Source organism: Elephantulus edwardii, unplaced genomic scaffold (genome assembly GCF_000299155.1).
Source record: "Elephantulus edwardii isolate Elephantulus edwardi_28Jun2011 unplaced genomic scaffold, EleEdw1.0 scaffold00143, whole genome shotgun sequence".
Taxonomy (NCBI): domain Eukaryota; kingdom Metazoa; phylum Chordata; class Mammalia; order Macroscelidea; family Macroscelididae; genus Elephantulus; species Elephantulus edwardii.
The window spans coordinates 8334737-8347890 of NW_006399893.1; the positions used below are offsets into that span (position 1 = coordinate 8334737).

Sequence of the window (13154 nt, forward strand, 5' to 3'; positions counted from 1 at the left end):
CTCTGTATCACTATATAATTATAACAACCTAACATCTAATAACAAAAGACTTGCATAATGTCAAGAAAGCAGCAGTGTGCATCAGTTATCATGAAAAAACAAAACTCTTTTCATAAGAAAGCAGACCCAATGAATATCCCAGACAGAAAGAACCAGAAGAAATATGTTGATGTAGAGTTATTTGAACAGCTACAGAAGGAGATTAAAATGAAGGAAGAAACAATTAAGAAAGCAAACACCCCAGAGACAACAGTCCAGAAGAAATATATTGATGAGGAGCAATTTGAACAACTTATGAAAGAAAATGCAAAAGATGGAGAAAAGAAAATTGATAGTATAGATAAAAAGATACAAAAACTTAAAAAATCATCAAGACAAAGAGGGTACAACCAACACAGTACTAGAAATAACAGAAAAGCTTGAAAATGCAATCCAGAATATTAAGACCCAAAAGTCAGGAGTGTCCAACATGCTGGTAGGACAAAAAAGTAGAACTGAAGAAATGGAACCGAGAGTCAGTGAATTGGAAGGTAAGAGCCTCACTGAAAACATAATAGAAGAAAAATGAAAGATGAAACATAAAGAAAATGAAGAAAACATTACAATCATGTGGGATGACATTGAAAGGAATAACATGTATGATTGGAATTCCAGGAAAGAGTAGTGACAGGAAAATCATTGAGAAAATTGTGGAAGAAGTACTAGAAGAAAACTTCCTAGATATTTTGAAGAATCCGGAAATCTACATGCAAGAAGCACAGCAAACACTAAATAGATTAGACTCAAAAAGAAAAAAATCAAGGCACATAATGGTCAAATTCTCCAAATTAAAAGATAAGGATAGAATTCTAAAAGTAGCACTAGAAAAATAAAGAGTCACCTACAAAGGGGAAACAATGAGATTAAGTTCTGGTTTCTTAGCAGAAACCATGAAAGCTAGAAGACAATGGGATGGCATATACAAAGAGTTGAAAGAAAGCGATTGCCAGTTTAGGATCCTATATACAGCACATCTTTCCGTCAGAGATGAGGAAGAAATTTGATCCTTTGCAGAAAAGAAGGAACTTAAAGAATTTGTGAAAACAAAACCAAAAGTACAAAAAATTTTAAGTGAAGTCCTTCATACAGAGATGCCAAAGGAAAGTACATGGACCATAGTAACCAGAAACAACAGAAAAAGAAACACAGCAAAATGGCAAAAGTGAAACCTGGCCTAACAATGATCACACTTAATGTGAATGAACTAACTGCACCAATTAAGACAAAAAGGGTAGCAGAATGGATAAAAAAAGTCCATCAATATGTTGTCTACAAGCGACACATCTAAAAAAAAAAAAAAAAGAGAGAAAGACTCAAAATTAAAAGCTGGTGTATTATTATACACCAAGCAAATGGCAATCTCAAAACAAAAAACAAAACAAAAAAAAAACCCCACAAAAACAAAAACCAAACACCAAAACCATGAATGGCAATACTCAACTCTGATAAAATACATTTCAGAATTAAAACCATCATAAAAGGTAAGGAAGGTTATTACATATTGATTAAAGGCACAATAGATCAAGAAGACATAACCTTGGTCAATATGTATACACTAAATGATAGACTTGCAAAATACATACAACAATGGTTAACAGAATTGAAAAAAGAAATAGACGGCACCACAGTAGTGGTAGGATATTCCAACACAACACTATGACCAAAGAATAGGTAAACCCAGAAGAAACTCAACAAAGATTCAGAAGATCTAAATTATACAATCAGCCAATGCAACCTTGTGGATGTATTCAGGGTTCTGCACCCAACTAAAACAATTCCCTTTCTTCTTATGTGCACATGGTACATTCTCCAGAATCAATCACATATTAGGACAAAAAGCAAGCGTCAACAAATTAAAAAACACTTAAATAATACAAACTATTTTCTCAAATCACAATGCCATAAAACTAGAAATTAAACACAGACAGGTAAAGCTTACAAAACCATCTATGTAAAGAATAAATAACTCTCAGCTAGAATATGATTGGGTTAGAAAAGAAATAAAGAATGAAATTAAACAGCTCCTTGAAACAAATGAAAATTAACATTCCAAAACCTCTAGGATAGAACAAAGGTAGTTCTCAGGGGACAGTTCATAGCAATGAGCACACACATAAAAAAGGAAGAAAGAAAAAAACTCAACATTCTAACTCAACACCTTTCAGCAAATAGAAAAAGAATAACAGTTTAATCCTAAAGCTTCTAAAAGAAGAGAAATTATAAGGACAAGAGCTGAAATCAATGAGATAGAAAACAAAAACAATTGATAGAAGACCAGGAGCTGGTTTTTAGAAAAGGTCAATAAAATTGACAAACCACCGACAAACTTAACAAAAGGAAGAAAAAAAAGAAAAGATACAGATAACTCAATCAAGAACTGATAGTGAGGACATCACAACAGAACCAGATAAAATTAAATTGATAATATTAGAATACTATGAAAAGTTATATTTTGGTAAACTAAAAAACCTAGAGGAAATGGACAAATTCCTTGAAACTCATGCTCTACCCAGATTGACAAGGACAGATATGGAACACTTGAACAGACCCATCACAAAAGAAGAAACTGAACAAGTGATTAAAAGACTTCCCCATAAGAAAAACCCTGCACCAGATGGCTTCACAACTCAATTCTACCAAACATTCAGAGAAGATTTATCACCAATTCTACTTGAATTATTTTTTTAAAAATGAAGAAAAGAAAAAGGCAACACTCCCAGAGGCATGCAATGAAGCAAGTTAAACTCTAATACCAAAACCACGCAAAGATAATACCAAGAAAGAAAACTACAGACCAATATCTTTCATGAACATAGACGTAAAAAAATTCTTAACAAAATCCTAGCCAATAGAATCCAAAAGCACATAAAAAATTAAAAAAATAATTCGGGAGCTTCGGGTTTTTGTTTTTGTTTTTGTTGAGGAGTGAGGGCCAAGCAGACGAACTCAACCTGAGTGGCCAGCAAAAAACAGGAGAGCAGGGAGCTGCGTGGCGGGGGAGGCAAAAACAAGACCAAGAGGGCGACTGGCCAGTTTTGTGGCGCAGGTTACTCCCACGAGGGCATTTGGCCAGCGTTCCACTAACTGGTATGAACCCTCTGTCTCCTTATTTAAATGTGGATCCTCAATATCTTGTGCAGGATACAGATGAATTTATTTTACCCACTGGAGCTAATAAAACTCGAGGCAGATTTGAACTTGCCTTCTTTACCATAGGAGGATGTTGGATGACAGAGGCTGCATTTGGGGTAATGAATGGTTTGCTGCTAGGACTGAAGGAAACCCAAAACATGGGTTGGTCCAAACCAAGAAATGTACAAATTTTGAATATGGTGACCAGGCAAGGGGAACTTTGGGACAGTACTTTCGATTTTCTTGCCCTACTCTATAGTGCATTTGGTGGTGTCACTGAGAAAACTCGAGGTGCATAAGATAACATCAACACAGTAGCGGCCGGAACTATGACAGGAATACTGTGTAAGTGCACAGGTGGTCTTCAGGGAGTAGCACTAGGTGGTCTAGCAGGACTAACGCCAGCCTCTATGCTTTATGTAATAACTGGGAGCACATTGAAAGGCTCTTTGATCCAACAGTCCACTCTGAAGGTTTTTGATAACCTGTGAAAAGAGGACACTTCGATGGTTATCCAAATTAGTTTATAAATAAATTAATCTGGAGTTGTTCTTCCTTCTACTTAAAAAGTTGGGAGATTCTGTTTCGCTGTGAAGACCTGCGAAACTCCTTTGAAGGTTCACTGAGACCAGAGCTTGAACTGGAAAACCACTTACAGGCCATGTTTATTGTTAATACTGTATCACCAAATTTGTTGATAAAAAAGATCTTACACTATAATGGAAATTTCCTTGTATTTCCAATAAAGGATAGAAATACAAAAAAAAAAAATCACCATGACGAAGTAGGATTCATAACAGTTTCAACATAAGAAAAACAATCAACATAATTCACTGTATTAGCAAGGTAAATAACAAGAACTATATGATCTTAGCAATTAATGTAAAAAAGCCATTTGACAAAATCCAACATCCCTTCTTGATTAAGACACTCAGAAAAATTGGAATAGAAGGAAATTTCCTCAACATAGTGAAAAGTTTATATGTTAAATCAAGAGTCAATATCATTCTCAATGGAAAAATACTAAAAACATTTTCCTTGAGAACAGGGAATAGACAAGGATGCCCACTGTCATCATTTCTATTCAGTATTATGTTGGAAGTGCTTGCTAGGGCAATATGACAAGAGAAGGAAATAAAAGGCATCTGATCTGCAAAGTTAAACTCTCTCTCTATGCAAATGATATGATAGTGTACACAGAAACCCCCAAAGACTCAACAAAAAACTGTTAGGAGTTAGTAGGCCTCTTTAGTAAATTGGCAGGATATAATATCAATATCCAAAAATCAGTGGGATTCCTCTACAGTAACAAAGAGAACTCAAAAGGAAACCAAAAAAGCAATACTGGTTACAATAGTCAACCACAAATTGAGATACTTGGTAGTGAACTTAGCTAGAGATACCAAAGACCTATACAAAGGAAACTATAAAATATTTCTGTAAGACCTGATAAAAGACCTAAAGAAATGCAAAAATGTGCCCTGTTCATATATAGGAAGACTCAATATTGTGAAAATGACAATCCTACCAAAAGCAATCTACATGTTCAATGCAATCCCAATATAGATAGCAAATTCATTTTTCAAGATCAAAAGGGAAATTGTCAAGTTTATTTGGAGGGGCAAGAGACCCTAAATAAGGAAAACACTTTTGAGAAACAAAAATGAAGAAGGAGGCATAGCACTCCCTGACCTAAAAACCTACTACACAGTGGTAGTAACCAAAACAGCATGGTACTGGTACAATGACAGGTACATAGACCAATGGAACAGAATTAAGAAACCAGAAACAAACCTCACTATCTACAGTCAACTCATATTTGACTAGGAAATAAAACCTATCAAATGGGGAAATGACAACCTCTTCAACAACAAAACTAGACTACTACCTGCAGAAAGCTTAAACATGATCTACATCTCACACCATACACAAAAATCAACTTAAGGTGGATCAGAGAGCAGGAAGTAAAGCCCCAAACCATAAAGTTTGTAAGAGACAAACTGAGATCAAGCTTAGAAGAGTTAGTCTATGCTTTAAAGAAATTGCCAAATACAGTCAGAAATGCACAATCTGAAGAGGATAAAATTGATGAATGGGACCTTCTAAAAATTAAATCCCTGTGCACATCAAAACCTTTTCCCAACAGAATGAAAAGAAAGCCTACCTACTGGGAACAAATATCTGGCAACACTATCTCAGACAAAAGTCTCATAACGAAAGTTTACAGACTACTCCTGGGCCTCCACAAGAAAAAAAAAAAAAACCTGATCGCACAATTACAAAATGGGCAAAAGACATGCAAAGAATTTTCACAGAAGAAGAAAGCTGAATAGCCAACAGACACATGAAGAAATGCTCAAAATCACTGGTGATAAGAGAGATGCAAATCAAGACCACAATGAGATACCATCTCATTCCAGTAACTGTGCCAAAGTTTAACAAAACAGCAAGTAATACATGTTGGAGAGAATGTGAGAAGATAGGACCTCCTATACATTGTTGATGGGTTTTTAAAAAGTTACAACCACTCTGGAAGGCAATTTGGCACTTCCTCAGAAAGCTGAACATAGAGATTCCGTATGGCCCAGCTATTCCATTGCTTGGAATACATCCTGAGAAAATGAGAACTGAGGCTCTGACGGAGATTTGTACATCATTGTTCATAGCAGTGTTATTTACCATTGCAAGAACATGGAAATAGCCTAAATGTCCAACCACAATGGAATGAATTGAAAAATTATGGTACATTCACACAATGGGTTACTACACAGCACACAGGAGCAATAATTTTGTAAATTATTACCTAACTTGGGACGAACTGGAGAGCATTATGCTGAGTGAATTAATTCAGTCGTATAAGGACAAATATTATATAAAAGCATTATTGTAGAATGAATACCAAGATCCAAGGAGGGGAGAGTGGAAACAGAGGGGTAAAGATGGGCAGGTGCTGGGGAAGGGGAGGGACAGTTAATCATAGAGTTGCACAATTTCATAGATGGGGTAGTGGTGGTAAAGGAAATGGAAAAGATCTGGTGTGAAAAACAATGTATTCAAACTTTGTAAATAAATCAGTATAAAATAAAATTTAAATAAAAAGAAAGAAAGAGAAAGATGAAAAAACCGAGTTGGATGTCAGAAGAGACTCTGAATATTGCACTAGCACACCGAGAAGCCAAAGCAAATGGAAGAAATCAAGAAGTTAAGCAGCTGAACTGAAGATTTCAAAGGGCAGCACAGAAAGACAAAGTATTATCATGAAATGAACAAAGATCTGGAGTCAGAACATCAAAATGGTTGAACTTGCTCAGCATTTCTTAATCTGAAGGAAGTGAAGAATAAATTCAAGCCTTGAGTTCCAACACTTAAGGATGCTATGGACAGAATATTAAATGATCCAGGATGCATTAAAAGAAGATGGAAAGTCTGTCATGGAAAGGGTGAAACCAGGTTTCTCCTTGGAGACTAGGATTCTGAAGCTCCATCTCACATATTTTGGGCATGTGTATAGAAGTCACCCTTCCTTGGAGGAGGATATCATTCTCAGAAGGGGGAGGGACAGTGGAGGAGAGGAAGACCCTGGAGGAGATGGATTGACATGGTAACTGGGGTAATGGGATTAGGTGTATTGGAGTCAGTGAGACTGGCTCAAGATAGGGCTAGTTACAGAGTTATTGTACATAGGGATGCTATGAGTTGCATGTGACTCGATGGCACATAACAACAACAAAAGAAGTTGCTTGATTAAAATAAAAAAGTTGTGACCAAGTTAACATTTATTTTAAATAACTGGAAATTATGATTGATATCACTGTGCTGTTCTCTAATTAGGCAAAGCTGCACTACAACTCTATTAAAATTTGGAAGCATATGGGCAGTGAGGTAATGACAATTCTCTAGAATGTTCCAGGTAGTGTGTCATTTCTGAATCATTCATACTAACAACATTTTGCCCATACAAATTTAACCTAGAGAAGATTAGCCCTCTTTTCTGATTTGACAATGCTTTTTATGCAATATATCAATACTTACCTATCAAATATATCTAATTCTTTGTACATAATGAAAGGACAAAATTTTTTGTGAATTTCTAGGAAGTCTCCTGGCAAATTTCAAAGGCCTTTTTAGACTTAATGAGTACTACTATGGATTCAATTTGGGAAAGGCAAATATCAAAAGTTATCAGGGACCTGAGTAGTGATTTAGAGAGAATCATAGCCACTTACTAATCCAAAGAAAGATAGCAGACTTAACAAAGAAGGTAATATAATTGTAAAGACCTTTACCTTAGCTCTTTTAAAAATGAGAAGACTTACTCATTTAAATAATCAAGACTATTGACAGTTGGCATAAAGTGTAGGAAACCATTTTGATAGCTAGAAAAGAATATTCTCCATCAAGAGTAAACTAATACACTACAGAAGGGTGAAGACGGGCAGGAGGAAATCATAGGGTTGTACAATTTGGTGGGTAGAGAGAGGGGGTAAAGGAAATAGGAAAGATCCAGCAGGGACCTGAAAAGACAGGATAATGGTGGACATGCATAGTCCAATGGTGATTGATTTTACAAAACACAATGTATGGGAATGATTATATGAAAGACAACGTCAATGAAGGAAATTATGAAACACACACACTCAAAACCACTATGTACAGGAATGAACACAATGTATATGAATAATTATGTGCATACTAATAAAAATTAAAAAGTAGACCAATAAACCAAGAAAATTTAAGTTCTTTAAAGACTTAGGAAACTATCTTCAAGCTGGTACCTTATAAAATGTAATTACATTTAAAATAAAATTTGTCAGCATAGCGATTCAATTTTGCCAACATACAAATTTACATTTCTCATGATCTCAAACATCTGGTAGACGTAATACTAACTTCTTTGATCAATATGCCTCTATAAATTTAAGATGAATCTAAGAAAACAGAATAAAAAGGTATGCTTGTGTTACACCTAATGCTGATAAGTCCGACAACCAAGATGCTTTTATTAAACCTGTGATATTTGAGAAATAAAGTGCACATAATCCAGATCATGGCATTTTCAGTGACCTTTTATGCATAGGGGTTGCTATGGGTCATACTAGTCTTGATGGCACCTAACAATATAGCAACCATATTTGCATACAAAAGCTGGACGATGACTGAAAACTGAAGATTAATTGATTGATGCATTTGAATTCTGGTATTGGCAAAGAATCCTGAAGATACCACTAACTTCCAGAAGAACGAACCAATCTATCTTGGAAGAAGTACAACTAGAGCACTTCCTAGAAACAAGAATTGCAAGACTTCATCTCACCTGCTTTGGATGGGTCAGTACTTTGGTTCAGGTACTTTGGAAGGACTCATCGGAGAGGCTAGACTTTGAAAAAGGACATCTTGGTAAAGTAACACTGATTGTTGTTGTTGCTAGGTATCATTTGTTTATCAATGACTCACAGCCATCCTACGAACAACAGATTTGAACAGACCAACCTTGTGCTATCCTGCACCATCCTCATAATCTTGGATATGCTCAAGTCCATTGTTACAGTCCATCCATCTCGTTAAGTGTAAAAGTCAATGAAAAAGAAGATAATCCTCCATTGGATGGACTGACCGAGCAGCTACAACAGTGGGCTCACACAGAGCAATGATGATGTGGATGGTACAGGACAAGGCTGTTTCCTTCTGCTGGACTTCAACTGGCAATACCATCAACAGCATACAATAAGTCTTGTTGAAGAATTTCCTGAGTTATACGAACTGGAATCATTAAAACGTTTTAGTTGCTTTCTATAAAAATATCATTATTTTAGCCCTTTGGAAATATTGAAAGTTTTAGCTTCTGAATTGTGGGGAATTTTCCTGGGAGCTCTGGTGACATAGTCTGTTGAATGCTTTACCATTAACCTAAAGGTTATGCCTCTCCAACAGTTTGAGGCCACTATCAACTCCATGGGAGGACATTGAGCAATCTCCTTCTGTGTACCTTTCAACCTTGAAAACCTGATGAAAGGTCAGCTATGAGTCAGTTCTAACTGGACGACACATACCTACGACATACTTCAGACAGTTCACATCCCAACTATTAATGTATATTTGCAGCTGTTTCATACTGGTTTGAGTCATGCTGTGTCAGCAGATGAAAGTCCTAAAGCTCCATCCTATCAGCATCATAGATCTACTCTTCCTTCGAGCGGCAGCTCTTCCAATGTTCTGCTGCTAAAAGGCTTTCATTGGAAGAAGGACTTGTTGATCTACTTCTGAAAAAAGGAAAGGGAATAGCTTAGGCAGAAGCATCTACCAGCAGTGCAGCAACTTCAGGCCACTGGGATTTAGTAACTGATCTGGAAGGAAACTCAAAGAGTTTGAAGTTAAGTGAGGATTTGTTGTCAACTTGCTAAGTCTGAGCCTTGGGACCAACACTCTGGGTTTGGATGCACATTTTTTCATTCACTGATTTTAGGCCCTGGAGAGAGTATATTAATTTCATTTTCTTCAGATATAAAAATAACATTTGCTTCTATTTTAGAGGATTTTTATGATTAATACAAAGAATTCAGGATGACATTAGCATGGCAACCACTGTTACAATACATTACTATTACAGCTTCAATTTCTGTTATGTTTTTATGTGTTTCTCGACTACATGTTGTTGTTCAGTGGAGTATTGCTACCAGCCAGGCCTTCAACACTCCAGTATAGGAGTGGCTTAGCTGTAGAATCTGACTGGAACTTGTGACAACAGATAAGGGCTTGACTTGATGTTGCATTTTATAGACAAGAGTGACTTAAAAGTTTATTGAACAAATCAAAGAGTGAGATTTTGGAGTTCAAAGTTTGGTTAAAGTTCTGTCAATCCTTTTTAATGGCAGTGGAAGGTACGTGAATAACACCTATTGTAATATATGTAAAGCCCGATATAGCTGGAGGAAAGTTCCTTTCAAATCAAATCAAATCAAATCAGAGACAACCTAGTTCTCCTGTTTGAACTTCTGCCACAGTGAGTTCAAGCAAAATGGGTGGAGAGTGGAAAGAAATGAAAGGCTTAAATCTCTTTCACACATAGCAAAGGAAAGGCACAATGTTGGTGATCTTTATCAAAATATGTGATTCCTTACATCAAAATAAGGGAAATTCCAAACAGAACAGCATCTTAACCTCTTCATAAGGGTGAGCACACAGATGTTGATTTCACAGCTTTTATCTGATCCAGAGATTATTCCACCTTTACTTACAATGGCTAGCTTTGCTTCTAGTTACAAAACCAGCTGAGATAGTGGAACACTAAGTCTGTCAAAGAGTTGTGTGTATGCTCATTGGCTGCAGATAAGGGTCATCAGCATGATACAAAGCCAATTCCTGCCCCCTATTGTGCTACACTCCTGAAGGCACAGAATTCAAAGCCACCAGCTATTCCACAGAAGGATGGACAATCTCCTCCCTTGCAACGAACTGCCTCTGAAGTTATGGATCTGTCCAACTCGATGGTACTCCACCACAAGAACCTTACTCAATAACGGCACTATTGAAGCAGCTGGTACAATCTGAAAACTAGGGCAAGCATGAAACAGCATTATCTTTTTAAGTCTTGCAAACAAACTTACCTACTCTTGTCCCATTATTGGCATAAATTTCCATTCATAGCCTGAAACACCAGGATGAAATCTTTTTTCTCCCTAGATAGCTAGAAGAAAGGAAATAAAAAATAAAACAAGACACAAACCCAGAGAAACTTAACAAGCACCGCAGAAATATCTGCATATAGATGCCTCCTTTCTATATGGATTTGAGTAATGTTACCATTTGCTTCATAACTGCATCAAATTTTGTTTTCAGGGTCAGGGATGTTTCACACACACACACACACACACACACACACACACACACACACCTTTTTAGTACTGGAAGGAGTAGATATGTCACGGCTTTTAGAGCTTTTGACTATGACCCAATGTAAGAAAATGACTTTTCATCATGACTCAGCCCACACATCCATACCTACAGTGAGATTTCTATGTTACAAACATACTAGTTATCAAGTTGACATCTCTGAACGTGGAGTTGGGGAGAGATGCAGAGTCAGCTCTCAGCACATGGCTGATGCCTACATACATAAGTGCAAACCCAAGCACTCACTCTCTCTCTTTCTCGCATATTTAGAAACTGCTTAGCAAGTATTATGGAGAACACATTTTAAAAATCTTTTCTAAGATTATAAAATTTTTAAATCAGAGTAAAGAGTTGTTATACAACATCTTTCAAAATGTTAATACCTTCCCAAACTCTGTGCCAGCAGATACCTGATCTCATAATTTAGTCATCTTTGGGTGATACTTTGTGAGAAGGGATTCCTCTGTTCTAAGTCACTTCCTCTTCTTATTTTTCTTATTCTTTGCTTTATCCCAGATCAAAGTTTCTTTGGAAGCCATTTTTGCAAAGCACTAAAAGATTAAATTTGATATTCTATAAAATGAAGGGATGTGTATACGTGTTCACACATGTGTAATAAAATATATATTTTATCTAGCTCTTCAGAACAAGTGAATGAACATTAGCAGCTTTCCCTTGAGCTTTAAAGTTATTGCGCAAGTAAAAAATAATTATGTTGCTGCATAAAAACACCGTCCTAAAACTCTATGGCTTCCAGCATTAAGCATTTATTTCTCTCACAGTTGAGGGTCAGCAAAAAACAACTAGCTACTTTCAGCTGGATGTCTTAGCTTGCTTCTGTTGACATAACAAAGTAACATAAACTGGTGGCTTTAAAGAACAGAAATAGACTTCTTAGAATTCAAGAAGTGAAGAGTCCAAATCTGGACAGGAGATCTAGAGGAAGGGGCTTCTTGACCTCTTTCATTTTGGCCTTGGAGTCTTACAGATACAACAGCCACCATCATCGCATGACATCTGCCCTGATGTGTGCTGTGTATCTCCACTCTGCTTTATAAGACACCTACTCCAGTTGTCATTGTTTACTGTTGAATCAGAATCAACTCATAGCTGATCCTCCAGCTAGTTTTCAAAGGCAGTAAATCACAAGGGAGTTGATTTCCTGTCTTTCTCCTAAGGAACATCTGGTGAGTGTGAACTGCTTGCCTTTGGCTTGACAGCACAATTCCTGCCACTAGGCCTCCAGAGCTCCTTACTCTGTATGACTGCATTTAAATATTTTTAAAATATGCATGTTTGTTTTAACAAATGAGACACTAAACAGGATCATATCCATAGCTACAGGGGTTAGGACTACACCACATAGTTTAGGGTAGAAGAGACACAATTCAACCCAAGACTTCTCGTGTGTGTAGAGCAACTGGTGCCTTGCTCTAGCTCAACTTAATTAGAGCATCTCTGCTTTTCTGTTTGGGAATCAATAAGCTAGCCTGACTGAAGCACTCCTCCCCCTAGAAGTGAAAATAGATTCAGAGACCACTTGAGGTCATCATTTTTGTCTCTTTCCATTAGCCAGGAAGAGCTCTGATGCACTGAAAACTAATGACCACAGATCAGATGAGTGGGGGTGACCTCCAGAACAGTATACATGATAAAAGCAAAAAGTCAGAAAAATAAGAAAAGACCAAAATAGACATCAGAAGAGATCCTGAAACTTGCTCTCTAATGTAGAGAAGCTAAAGTGAATACCAGGAATTATGATGTAAGAGGGCTGAACAGAAGATTTCAAAGAGCAGTTTGAGAAGACAAATCAAAATATTATAATGACATATGCAAAATCCCAGAGTTAGAAAGTAGAGAGAACTGAAGATAAAAACCTCAAGTCTCAACATTGAAGGAATCTGTAGGTAAAACACACAGCAATGCTGGCAAAGGGAAGAAGAAAGAATACGCTTACTGAGTAAGTAATCTGAGGAGCAGGGCTACATGAAGAAGAACGTGGAATCAGGACTGGAGAAAGACACATTAATGACAGTTGATAAGCAGATGGCAAAATTTTGTATATAGAAAATCAATGTTCTTGAAGCAATTAC

At 36.7% G+C, this 13154-nt stretch overlaps 1 pseudogene; it reads left to right on the plus strand.

The window, feature by feature from the left end:
- The first annotated feature begins 469 nt into the window (after positions 1-469).
- Positions 470-3662, plus strand: LOC102856089 (annotated as a pseudogene).
- Positions 3663-13154: the final 9492 nt, after the last annotated feature.